The 12,987-nt window shown below is 46.2% G+C and overlaps 5 non-coding genes and 1 pseudogene across 5 annotated transcripts; all 6 read left to right on the plus strand.

Annotated features, from left to right (window-relative positions):
* The first annotated feature begins 325 nt into the window (after window positions 1-325).
* On the plus strand, window positions 326-494 carry LOC130338307 (U2 spliceosomal RNA; annotated as a pseudogene).
* Window positions 495-2,581: 2,087 nt separating this feature from the next.
* On the plus strand, window positions 2,582-2,772 carry LOC130338256 (U2 spliceosomal RNA). The gene has a single exon (XR_008878988.1). It is a non-coding gene; the product is annotated as a U2 spliceosomal RNA (small nuclear RNA).
* A 2,100-nt stretch (window positions 2,773-4,872) lies between these two features.
* On the plus strand, window positions 4,873-5,063 carry LOC130338314 (U2 spliceosomal RNA). The gene has a single exon (XR_008879033.1). It is a non-coding gene; the product is annotated as a U2 spliceosomal RNA (small nuclear RNA).
* Window positions 5,064-7,159: 2,096 nt separating this feature from the next.
* On the plus strand, window positions 7,160-7,350 carry LOC130338291 (U2 spliceosomal RNA). The gene has a single exon (XR_008879020.1). It is a non-coding gene; the product is annotated as a U2 spliceosomal RNA (small nuclear RNA).
* Window positions 7,351-9,449: 2,099 nt separating this feature from the next.
* Window positions 9,450-9,640, plus strand: LOC130338315 (U2 spliceosomal RNA). Its single transcript, XR_008879034.1, has one exon. It is a non-coding gene; the product is annotated as a U2 spliceosomal RNA (small nuclear RNA).
* A 2,089-nt stretch (window positions 9,641-11,729) lies between these two features.
* LOC130338317 (U2 spliceosomal RNA) lies at window positions 11,730-11,920 on the plus strand. Its single transcript, XR_008879035.1, has one exon. It is a non-coding gene; the product is annotated as a U2 spliceosomal RNA (small nuclear RNA).
* The last annotated feature ends 1,067 nt before the right edge of the window (window positions 11,921-12,987 follow it).

Here is a 12,987-nt window from a genome sequence, read left to right on the forward strand (position 1 = left end):
CAGGCAACAAAGGTAGGTGTGTGCTTGTGTGTGTGTTTCCTATGCAGATCCTAAGCCCAGTGTCACATGCAAGTAGGAGGAGTAAGAAGGGTTCCTGGCAAATCCGGGTTATGGATTGCATTTAAAAAGGCCCCGTGGGAGTGCAATGGGCCCCTGTCTTGCTGCTTAGCAATAATGGTATGGGTTTAGGTTCTGCTGTGTGTACTGGTGGTTGACTGCCCCCCAGCCCAGAGTGTGCATGGAAAATTGTCTGGCAGCCTCCCTGACAGCAAGCAGTGATAGTGCCCATGAAGGGGACCTTGTTGGGCCCGCCCCTTTCACGGTTATCGCTTCTCGGCCTTTTGTTCTTATCAGTTTAATATCTGATACGTCCCCTATCTGGGGACCATATATTAAATGGATTTTTGAGAACGGGGGGCCGATTTCGAAGCTTGCTTCCGTCGCCCTATGCATTGACCCGATATGGCAGTATCTTCGGGTACAGTGCACCACCCCCTTACAGGGTTAAAAAGAAAGATTCCTACTTTCATTGCTACCTGCTTGCTGGCTAGCCAGCTAGCCAGCCCTGTGGGCCTTGCTGCTGCTGCAGCCAATAAACAAAAGGTGGTGCTGCTGCTGCTTCTGCTGCTTCTGCTTCTGCTTGTGTCTGGCCCCTGTTGGAGCGTCCAGGCACAGGACTTCTGCTGCTGCTGACTAAATGGCCTCCTTAATTGGATCATTTGAGTAGCCAGCACACCTGTGCAGGTAGGGCATGACATGATAGGCAGCTGCCTTGATAGCGGGTGGGTGCTGAATGTTCCTAATTGACAAAATAAGATTAATGCTTATGAAGAAATATAAAATCTCATCCCTTCCCCAATATCGCGCCACACCCCTACCCCTTAATTCCCTGGTTGAACGTGATGGACATATGTCTTTTTTCGACCGTACTAACTATGTAACTATGTAACATAACATGGGGGGGGGGGGGGTCTCCTGGCTGTTCACACAGGTGTGTCATTGCTGTACATTGACCATGCATTGCTTCTGTGGTATTGCAAAGGCAAAGACAAATGCTTCCAGCCATCCATTGCACTAATGGATTGGTCATCAGCTGGCTGTCTATGTCCCGCATCAATATAGACCAAAGTACAGAGGGTTAGGCTATGCTATTGTGCACCTACCTGATGCATCAGAAGGTGCGAGGCCCTTGCTAAATTCTGTGCACAGACTTTGAGATCTATGCTTTAGACTGTATCTAAACCTGCTCCAACATGGACTGACATTCTGGCCTACTTTCAGCCGATGCGACTTGTCTGTCGCTGAACAGTCGCTTTTTATGTATTCAGCACCTATGTATAATGTTGTAAAAATGCTCTAGAAGCTAAAGTCGCAGAAATGTCACACATATTTGGCCTGCAACTTTCTGTGCGACAAATTCAGACAGGAAAAATCAGTATAAATCCTTAGAAAATTATCCCCCAGTGTCTCCATCTGCTGGCGGTATTGAATAAGCATTGCTGCACTGATGGGGTATGCATTAGACGAAAAAAAAGAAGAAAAAGAAGAATAATACGCCCAGAAAAGAGGCGAAAAGGAGAAAAACGTAAAAAAACGTGAAAAAAAAGTAAGAGGAAGAGAAGGGAAAAAAAGGTGGAAATGGGTTTAAAAGTGATTTCGGCGGAGAAATATATATATATATATATATATATATATATATATATATATATGCGCACACACACACATAGATATAAACGTATTCTCCGTTGAGATATTGCAGCCGCTGCTGTGTCCAGGCCCAGGAGCCTTAGCACTGTGCTGTGATGTCACTCAATACCACTGACATCACTAGGTGTAAACAACATCTCTCCTTTGCTGTGTATGTGACTATGGAGCTGTTTGGTGATGTCGTCTATTACGGCCTTCATAGAAGCAACAGGAGATTGTTGCATCCATCTTGAACCCTCAGAACTACAGTGCTATGATGTCACTCACTTCCACAGGCCTTGCAGAGTGTAAACAACAACAACCCAGCTTTGTTGTGTATGTAACCAAAGGGATTTGTGATGTCACCTAGAACCTTCACAGCAGCGACAGCTTTATGAGGAGCATCAGCACTGCTCTGCCTGAGCAGAACCATCACCGCCATAGGTTGTCAAATAACCCGGATTTAACCCACACAGGTAAGTCCAATGGGGTGCAGGCATGTCCTCTATGCTTACAGCTTCCCGTGGGTGTTGGTTTGATACCGTTTGGGGACAGCCAAGGAGGCATCTGCAGGCAACAAAGGTAGGTGTGTGCTTGTGTGTGTGTTTCCTATGCAGATCCTAAGCCCAGTGTCACATGCAAGTAGGAGGAGTAAGAAGGGTTCCTGGCAAATCCGGGTTATGGATTGCATTTAAAAAGGCCCCGTGGGAGTGCAATGGGCCCCTGTCTTGCTGCTTAGCAATAATGGTATGGGTTTAGGTTCTGCTGTGTGTACTGGTGGTTGACTGCCCCCCAGCCCAGAGTGTGCATGGAAAATTGTCTGGCAGCCTCCCTGACAGCAAGCAGTGATAGTGCCCATGAAGGGGACCTTGTTGGGCCCGCCCCTTTCACGGTTATCGCTTCTCGGCCTTTTGGCTAAGATCAAGTGTAGTATCTGTTCTTATCAGTTTAATATCTGATACGTCCCCTATCTGGGGACCATATATTAAATGGATTTTTGAGAACGGGGGCCGATTTCGAAGCTTGCTTCTGTCGCCCTATGCATTGACCCGATATGGCAGTATCTTCGGGTACAGTGCACCACCCCCTTACAGGGTTAAAAAGAAAGATTCCTACTTTCATTGCTACCTGCTTGCTGGCTAGCCAGCTAGCCAGCCCTGTGGGCCTTGCTGCTGCTGCTGCAGCCAATAAACAAAAGGTGGTGCTGCTGCTGCTTCTGCTGCTTCTGCTTCTGCTTGTGTCTGGCCCCTGTTGGAGCGTCCAGGCACAGGACTTCTGCTGCTGCTGACTAAATGGCCTCCTTAATTGGATCATTTGAGTAGCCAGCACACCTGTGCAGGTAGGGCATGACATGATAGGCAGCTGCCTTGATAGCGGGTGGGTGCTGAATGTTCCTAATTGACAAAATAAGATTAATGCTTATGAAGAAATATAAAATCTCATCCCTTCCCCAATATCGCGCCACACCCCTACCCCTTAATTCCCTGGTTGAACGTGATGGACATATGTCTTTTTTCGACCGTACTAACTATGTAACTATGTAACATAACATGGGGGGGGGGGGGGTCTCCTGGCTGTTCACACAGGTGTGTCATTGCTGTACATTGACCATGCATTGCTTCTGTGGTATTGCAAAGGCAAAGACAAATGCTTCCAGCCATCCATTGCACTAATGGATTGGTCATCAGCTGGCTGTCTATGTCCCGCATCAATATAGACCAAAGTACAGAGGGTTAGGCTATGCTATTGTGCACCTACCTGATGCATCAGAAGGTGCGAGGCCCTTGCTAAATTCTGTGCACAGACTTTGAGATCTATGCTTTAGACTGTATCTAAACCTGCTCCAACATGGACTGACATTCTGGCCTACTTTCAGCCGATGCGACTTGTCTGTCGCTGAACAGTCGCTTTTTATGTATTCAGCACCTATGTATAATGTTGTAAAAATGCTCTAGAAGCTAAAGTCGCAGAAATGTCACACATATTTGGCCTGCAACTTTCTGTGCGACAAATTCAGACAGGAAAAATCAGTATAAATCCTTAGAAAATTATCCCCCAGTGTCTCCATCTGCTGGCGGTATTGAATAAGCATTGCTGCACTGATGGGGTATGCATTAGACGAAAAAAAAGAAGAAAAAGAAGAATAATACGCCCAGAAAAGAGGCGAAAAGGAGAAAAACGTAAAAAAACGTGAAAAAAAAGTAAGAGGAAGAGAAGGGAAAAAAAGGTGGAAATGGGTTTAAAAGTGATTTCGGCGGAGAAATATATATATATATATATATATATATATATATATATATATATATATATATATGCGCACACACACACATAGATATAAACGTATTCTCCGTTGAGATATTGCAGCCGCTGCTGTGTCCAGGCCCAGGAGCCTTAGCACTGTGCTGTGATGTCACTCAATACCACTGACATCACTAGGTGTAAACAACATCTCTCCTTTGCTGTGTATGTGACTATGGAGCTGTTTGGTGATGTCGTCTATTACGGCCTTCATAGAAGCAACAGGAGATTGTTGCATCCATCTTGAACCCTCAGAACTACAGTGCTATGATGTCACTCACTTCCACAGGCCTTGCAGAGTGTAAACAACAACAACCCAGCTTTGTTGTGTATGTAACCAAAGGGATTTGTGATGTCACCTAGAACCTTCACAGCAGCGACAGCTTTATGAGGAGCATCAGCACTGCTCTGCCTGAGCAGAACCATCACCGCCATAGGTTGTCAAATAACCCGGATTTAACCCACACAGGTAAGTCCAATGGGGTGCAGGCATGTCCTCTATGCTTACAGCTTCCCGTGGGTGTTGGTTTGATACCGTTTGGGGACAGCCAAGGAGGCATCTGCAGGCAACAAAGGTAGGTGTGTGCTTGTGTGTGTGTTTCCTATGCAGATCCTAAGCCCAGTGTCACATGCAAGTAGGAGGAGTAAGAAGGGTTCCTGGCAAATCCGGGTTATGGATTGCATTTAAAAAGGCCCCGTGGGAGTGCAATGGGCCCCTGTCTTGCTGCTTAGCAATAATGGTATGGGTTTAGGTTCTGCTGTGTGTACTGGTGGTTGACTGCCCCCCAGCCCAGAGTGTGCATGGAAAATTGTCTGGCAGCCTCCCTGACAGCAAGCAGTGATAGTGCCCATGAAGGGGACCTTGTTGGGCCCGCCCCTTTCACGGTTATCGCTTCTCGGCCTTTTGGCTAAGATCAAGTGTAGTATCTGTTCTTATCAGTTTAATATCTGATACGTCCCCTATCTGGGGACCATATATTAAATGGATTTTTGAGAACGGGGGCCGATTTCGAAGCTTGCTTCCGTCGCCCTATGCATTGACCCGATATGGCAGTATCTTCGGGTACAGTGCACCACCCCCTTACAGGGTTAAAAAGAAAGATTCCTACTTTCATTGCTACCTGCTTGCTGGCTAGCCAGCTAGCCAGCCCTGTGGGCCTTGCTGCTGCTGCAGCCAATAAACAAAAGGTGGTGCTGCTGCTGCTTCTGCTGCTTCTGCTTCTGCTTGTGTCTGGCCCCTGTTGGAGCGTCCAGGCACAGGACTTCTGCTGCTGCTGACTAAATGGCCTCCTTAATTGGATCATTTGAGTAGCCAGCACACCTGTGCAGGTAGGGCATGACATGATAGGCAGCTGCCTTGATAGCGGGTGGGTGCTGAATGTTCCTAATTGACAAAATAAGATTAATGCTTATGAAGAAATATAAAATCTCATCCCTTCCCCAATATCGCGCCACACCCCTACCCCTTAATTCCCTGGTTGAACGTGATGGACATATGTCTTTTTTCGACCGTACTAACTATGTAACTATGTAACATAACATGGGGGGGGGGGGGTCTCCTGGCTGTTCACACAGGTGTGTCATTGCTGTACATTGACCATGCATTGCTTCTGTGGTATTGCAAAGGCAAAGACAAATGCTTCCAGCCATCCATTGCACTAATGGATTGGTCATCAGCTGGCTGTCTATGTCCCGCATCAATATAGACCAAAGTACAGAGGGTTAGGCTATGCTATTGTGCACCTACCTGATGCATCAGAAGGTGCGAGGCCCTTGCTAAATTCTGTGCACAGACTTTGAGATCTATGCTTTAGACTGTATCTAAACCTGCTCCAACATGGACTGACATTCTGGCCTACTTTCAGCCGATGCGACTTGTCTGTCGCTGAACAGTCGCTTTTTATGTATTCAGCACCTATGTATAATGTTGTAAAAATGCTCTAGAAGCTAAAGTCGCAGAAATGTCACACATATTTGGCCTGCAACTTTCTGTGCGACAAATTCAGACAGGAAAAATCAGTATAAATCCTTAGAAAATTATCCCCCAGTGTCTCCATCTGCTGGCGGTATTGAATAACCATTGCTGCACTGATGGGGTATGCATTAGACGAAAAAAAAGAAGAAAAAGAAGAATAATACGCCCAGAAAAGAGGCGAAAAGGAGAAAAACGTAAAAAAACGTGAAAAAAAAGTAAGAGGAAGAGAAGGGAAAAAAAGGTGGAAATGGGTTTAAAAGTGATTTCGGCGGAGAAATATATATATATATATATATATATATATATATATATATATATATATATATATGCGCACACACACACATAGATATAAACGTATTCTCCGTTGAGATATTGCAGCCGCTGCTGTGTCCAGGCCCAGGAGCCTTAGCACTGTGCTGTGATGTCACTCAATACCACTGACATCACTAGGTGTAAACAACATCTCTCCTTTGCTGTGTATGTGACTATGGAGCTGTTTGGTGATGTCGTCTATTACGGCCTTCATAGAAGCAACAGGAGATTGTTGCATCCATCTTGAACCCTCAGAACTACAGTGCTATGATGTCACTCACTTCCACAGGCCTTGCAGAGTGTAAACAACAACAACCCAGCTTTGTTGTGTATGTAACCAAAGGGATTTGTGATGTCACCTAGAACCTTCACAGCAGCGACAGCTTTATGAGGAGCATCAGCACTGCTCTGCCTGAGCAGAACCATCACCGCCATAGGTTGTCAAATAACCCGGATTTAACCCACACAGGTAAGTCCAATGGGGTGCAGGCATGTCCTCTATGCTTACAGCTTCCCGTGGGTGTTGGTTTGATACCGTTTGGGGACAGCCAAGGAGGCATCTGCAGGCAACAAAGGTAGGTGTGTGCTTGTGTGTGTGTTTCCTATGCAGATCCTAAGCCCAGTGTCACATGCAAGTAGGAGGAGTAAGAAGGGTTCCTGGCAAATCCGGGTTATGGATTGCATTTAAAAAGGCCCCGTGGGAGTGCAATGGGCCCCTGTCTTGCTGCTTAGCAATAATGGTATGGGTTTAGGTTCTGCTGTGTGTACTGGTGGTTGACTGCCCCCCAGCCCAGAGTGTGCATGGAAAATTGTCTGGCAGCCTCCCTGACAGCAAGCAGTGATAGTGCCCATGAAGGGGACCTTGTTGGGCCCGCCCCTTTCACGGTTATTGCTTCTCGGCCTTTTGGCTAAGATCAAGTGTAGTATCTGTTCTTATCAGTTTAATATCTGATACGTCCCCTATCTGGGGACCATATATTAAATGGATTTTTGAGAACGGGGGCCGATTTCGAAGCTTGCTTCCGTCGCCCTATGCATTGACCCGATATGGCAGTATCTTCGGGTACAGTGCACCACCCCCTTACAGGGTTAAAAAGAAAGATTCCTACTTTCATTGCTACCTGCTTGCTGGCTAGCCAGCTAGCCAGCCCTGTGGGCCTTGCTGCTGCTGCAGCCAATAAACAAAAGGTGGTGCTGCTGCTGCTTCTGCTGCTTCTGCTTCTGCTTGTGTCTGGCCCCTGTTGGAGCGTCCAGGCACAGGACTTCTGCTGCTGCTGACTAAATGGCCTCCTTAATTGGATCATTTGAGTAGCCAGCACACCTGTGCAGGTAGGGCATGACATGATAGGCAGCTGCCTTGATAGCGGGTGGGTGCTGAATGTTCCTAATTGACAAAATAAGATTAATGCTTATGAAGAAATATAAAATCTCATCCCTTCCCCAATATCGCGCCACACCCCTACCCCTTAATTCCCTGGTTGAACGTGATGGACATATGTCTTTTTTCGACCGTACTAACTATGTAACTATGTAACATAACATGGGGGGGGGGGGTCTCCTGGCTGTTCACACAGGTGTGTCATTGCTGTACATTGACCATGCATTGCTTCTGTGGTATTGCAAAGGCAAAGACAAATGCTTCCAGCCATCCATTGCACTAATGGATTGGTCATCAGCTGGCTGTCTATGTCCCGCATCAATATAGACCAAAGTACAGAGGGTTAGGCTATGCTATTGTGCACCTACCTGATGCATCAGAAGGTGCGAGGCCCTTGCTAAATTCTGTGCACAGACTTTGAGATCTATGCTTTAGACTGTATCTAAACCTGCTCCAACATGGACTGACATTCTGGCCTACTTTCAGCCGATGCGACTTGTCTGTCGCTGAACAGTCGCTTTTTATGTATTCAGCACCTATGTATAATGTTGTAAAAATGCTCTAGAAGCTAAAGTCGCAGAAATGTCACACATATTTGGCCTGCAACTTTCTGTGCGACAAATTCAGACAGGAAAAATCAGTATAAATCCTTAGAAAATTATCCCCCAGTGTCTCCATCTGCTGGCGGTATTGAATAAGCATTGCTGCACTGATGGGGTATGCATTAGACGAAAAAAAAGAAGAAAAAGAAGAATAATACGCCCAGAAAAGAGGCGAAAAGGAGAAAAACGTAAAAAAACGTGAAAAAAAAGTAAGAGGAAGAGAAGGGAAAAAAAGGTGGAAATGGGTTTAAAAGTGATTTCGGCGGAGAAATATATATATATATATATATATATATATATATATATATATATATATATATATATATGCGCACACACACACATAGATATAAACCTATTCTCCGTTGAGATATTGCAGCCGCTGCTGTGTCCAGGCCCAGGAGCCTTAGCACTGTGCTGTGATGTCACTCAATACCACTGACATCACTAGGTGTAAACAACATCTCTCCTTTGCTGTGTATGTGACTATGGAGCTGTTTGGTGATGTCGTCTATTACGGCCTTCATAGAAGCAACAGGAGATTGTTGCATCCATCTTGAACCCTCAGAACTACAGTGCTATGATGTCACTCACTTCCACAGGCCTTGCAGAGTGTAAACAACAACAACCCAGCTTTGTTGTGTATGTAACCAAAGGGATTTGTGATGTCACCTAGAACCTTCACAGCAGCGACAGCTTTATGAGGAGCATCAGCACTGCTCTGCCTGAGCAGAACCATCACCGCCATAGGTTGTCAAATAACCCGGATTTAACCCACACAGGTAAGTCCAATGGGGTGCAGGCATGTCCTCTATGCTTACAGCTTCCCGTGGGTGTTGGTTTGATACCGTTTGGGGACAGCCAAGGAGGCATCTGCAGGCAACAAAGGTAGGTGTGTGCTTGTGTGTGTGTTTCCTATGCAGATCCTAAGCCCAGTGTCACATGCAAGTAGGAGGAGTAAGAAGGGTTCCTGGCAAATCCGGGTTATGGATTGCATTTAAAAAGGCCCCGTGGGAGTGCAATGGGCCCCTGTCTTGCTGCTTAGCAATAATGGTATGGGTTTAGGTTCTGCTGTGTGTACTGGTGGTTGACTGCCCCCCAGCCCAGAGTGTGCATGGAAAATTGTCTGGCAGCCTCCCTGACAGCAAGCAGTGATAGTGCCCATGAAGGGGACCTTGTTGGGCCCGCCCCTTTCACGGTTATCGCTTCTCGGCCTTTTGGCTAAGATCAAGTGTAGTATCTGTTCTTATCAGTTTAATATCTGATACGTCCCCTATCTGGGGACCATATATTAAATGGATTTTTGAGAACGGGGGCCGATTTCGAAGCTTGCTTCCGTCGCCCTATGCATTGACCCGATATGGCAGTATCTTCGGGTACAGTGCACCACCCCCTTACAGGGTTAAAAAGAAAGATTCCTACTTTCATTGCTACCTGCTTGCTGGCTAGCCAGCTAGCCAGCCCTGTGGGCCTTGCTGCTGCTGCAGCCAATAAACAAAAGGTGGTGCTGCTGCTGCTTCTGCTGCTTCTGCTTCTGCTTGTGTCTGGCCCCTGTTGGAGCGTCCAGGCACAGGACTTCTGCTGCTGCTGACTAAATGGCCTCCTTAATTGGATCATTTGAGTAGCCAGCACACCTGTGCAGGTAGGGCATGACATGATAGGCAGCTGCCTTGATAGCGGGTGGGTGCTGAATGTTCCTAATTGACAAAATAAGATTAATGCTTATGAAGAAATATAAAATCTCATCCCTTCCCCAATATCGCGCCACACCCCTACCCCTTAATTCCCTGGTTGAACGTGATGGACATATGTCTTTTTTCGACCGTACTAACTATGTAACTATGTAACATAACATGGGGGGGGGGGGGGTCTCCTGGCTGTTCACACAGGTGTGTCATTGCTGTACATTGACCATGCATTGCTTCTGTGGTATTGCAAAGGCAAAGACAAATGCTTCCAGCCATCCATTGCACTAATGGATTGGTCATCAGCTGGCTGTCTATGTCCCGCATCAATATAGACCAAAGTACAGAGGGTTAGGCTATGCTATTGTGCACCTACCTGATGCATCAGAAGGTGCGAGGCCCTTGCTAAATTCTGTGCACAGACTTTGAGATCTATGCTTTAGACTGTATCTAAACCTGCTCCAACATGGACTGACATTCTGGCCTACTTTCAGCCGATGCGACTTGTCTGTCGCTGAACAGTCGCTTTTTATGTATTCAGCACCTATGTATAATGTTGTAAAAATGCTCTAGAAGCTAAAGTCGCAGAAATGTCACACATATTTGGCCTGCAACTTTCTGTGCGACAAATTCAGACAGGAAAAATCAGTATAAATCCTTAGAAAATTATCCCCCAGTGTCTCCATCTGCTGGCGGTATTGAATAAGCATTGCTGCACTGATGGGGTATGCATTAGACGAAAAAAAAGAAGAAAAAGAAGAATAATACGCCCAGAAAAGAGGCGAAAAGGAGAAAAACGTAAAAAAACGTGAAAAAAAAGTAAGAGGAAGAGAAGGGAAAAAAAGGTGGAAATGGGTTTAAAAGTGATTTCGGCGGAGAAATATATATATATATATATATATATATATATATATATATATATATGCGCACACACACACATAGATATAAACGTATTCTCCGTTGAGATATTGCAGCCGCTGCTGTGTCCAGGCCCAGGAGCCTTAGCACTGTGCTGTGATGTCACTCAATACCACTGACATCACTAGGTGTAAACAACATCTCTCCTTTGCTGTGTATGTGACTATGGAGCTGTTTGGTGATGTCGTCTATTACGGCCTTCATAGAAGCAACAGGAGATTGTTGCATCCATCTTGAACCCTCAGAACTACAGTGCTATGATGTCACTCACTTCCACAGGCCTTGCAGAGTGTAAACAACAACAACCCAGCTTTGTTGTGTATGTAACCAAAGGGATTTGTGATGTCACCTAGAACCTTCACAGCAGCGACAGCTTTATGAGGAGCATCAGCACTGCTCTGCCTGAGCAGAACCATCACCGCCATAGGTTGTCAAATAACCCGGATTTAACCCACACAGGTAAGTCCAATGGGGTGCAGGCATGTCCTCTATGCTTACAGCTTCCCGTGGGTGTTGGTTTGATACCGTTTGGGGACAGCCAAGGAGGCATCTGCAGGCAACAAAGGTAGGTGTGTGCTTGTGTGTGTGTTTCCTATGCAGATCCTAAGCCCAGTGTCACATGCAAGTAGGAGGAGTAAGAAGGGTTCCTGGCAAATCCGGGTTATGGATTGCATTTAAAAAGGCCCCGTGGGAGTGCAATGGGCCCCTGTCTTGCTGCTTAGCAATAATGGTATGGGTTTAGGTTCTGCTGTGTGTACTGGTGGTTGACTGCCCCCCAGCCCAGAGTGTGCATGGAAAATTGTCTGGCAGCCTCCCTGACAGCAAGCAGTGATAGTGCCCATGAAGGGGACCTTGTTGGGCCCGCCCCTTTCACGGTTATCGCTTCTCGGCCTTTTGGCTAAGATCAAGTGTAGTATCTGTTCTTATCAGTTTAATATCTGATACGTCCCCTATCTGGGGACCATATATTAAATGGATTTTTGAGAACGGGGGCCGATTTCGAAGCTTGCTTCCGTCGCCCTATGCATTGACCCGATATGGCAGTATCTTCGGGTACAGTGCACCACCCCCTTACAGGGTTAAAAAGAAAGATTCCTACTTTCATTGCTACCTGCTTGCTGGCTAGCCAGCTAGCCAGCCCTGTGGGCCTTGCTGCTGCTGCAGCCAATAAACAAAAGGTGGTGCTGCTGCTGCTTCTGCTGCTTCTGCTTCTGCTTGTGTCTGGCCCCTGTTGGAGCGTCCAGGCACAGGACTTCTGCTGCTGCTGACTAAATGGCCTCCTTAATTGGATCATTTGAGTAGCCAGCACACCTGTGCAGGTAGGGCATGACATGATAGGCAGCTGCCTTGATAGCGGGTGGGTGCTGAATGTTCCTAATTGACAAAATAAGATTAATGCTTATGAAGAAATATAAAATCTCATCCCTTCCCCAATATCGCGCCACACCCCTACCCCTTAATTCCCTGGTTGAACGTGATGGACATATGTCTTTTTTCGACCGTACTAACTATGTAACTATGTAACATAACATGGGGGGGGGGGGGTCTCCTGGCTGTTCACACAGGTGTGTCATTGCTGTACATTGACCATGCATTGCTTCTGTGGTATTGCAAAGGCAAAGACAAATGCTTCCAGCCATCCATTGCACTAATGGATTGGTCATCAGCTGGCTGTCTATGTCCCGCATCAATATAGACCAAAGTACAGAGGGTTAGGCTATGCTATTGTGCACCTACCTGATGCATCAGAAGGTGCGAGGCCCTTGCTAAATTCTGTGCACAGACTTTGAGATCTATGCTTTAGACTGTATCTAAACCTGCTCCAACATGGACTGACATTCTGGCCTACTTTCAGCCGATGCGACTTGTCTGTCGCTGAACAGTCGCTTTTTATGTATTCAGCACCTATGTATAATGTTGTAAAAATGCTCTAGAAGCTAAAGTCGCAGAAATGTCACACATATTTGGCCTGCAACTTTCTGTGCGACAAATTCAGACAGGAAAAATCAGTATAAATCCTTAGAAAATTATCCCCCAGTGTCTCCATCTGCTGGCGGTATTGAATAAGCATTGCTGCACTGATGGGGTATGCATTAGACGAAAAAAAAGAAGAAAAAGAAGAATAATACGCCCAGA

This window comes from Hyla sarda, unplaced genomic scaffold (genome assembly GCF_029499605.1).
Source record: "Hyla sarda isolate aHylSar1 unplaced genomic scaffold, aHylSar1.hap1 scaffold_517, whole genome shotgun sequence".
Taxonomy (NCBI): Eukaryota; Metazoa; Chordata; class Amphibia; order Anura; family Hylidae; genus Hyla; species Hyla sarda.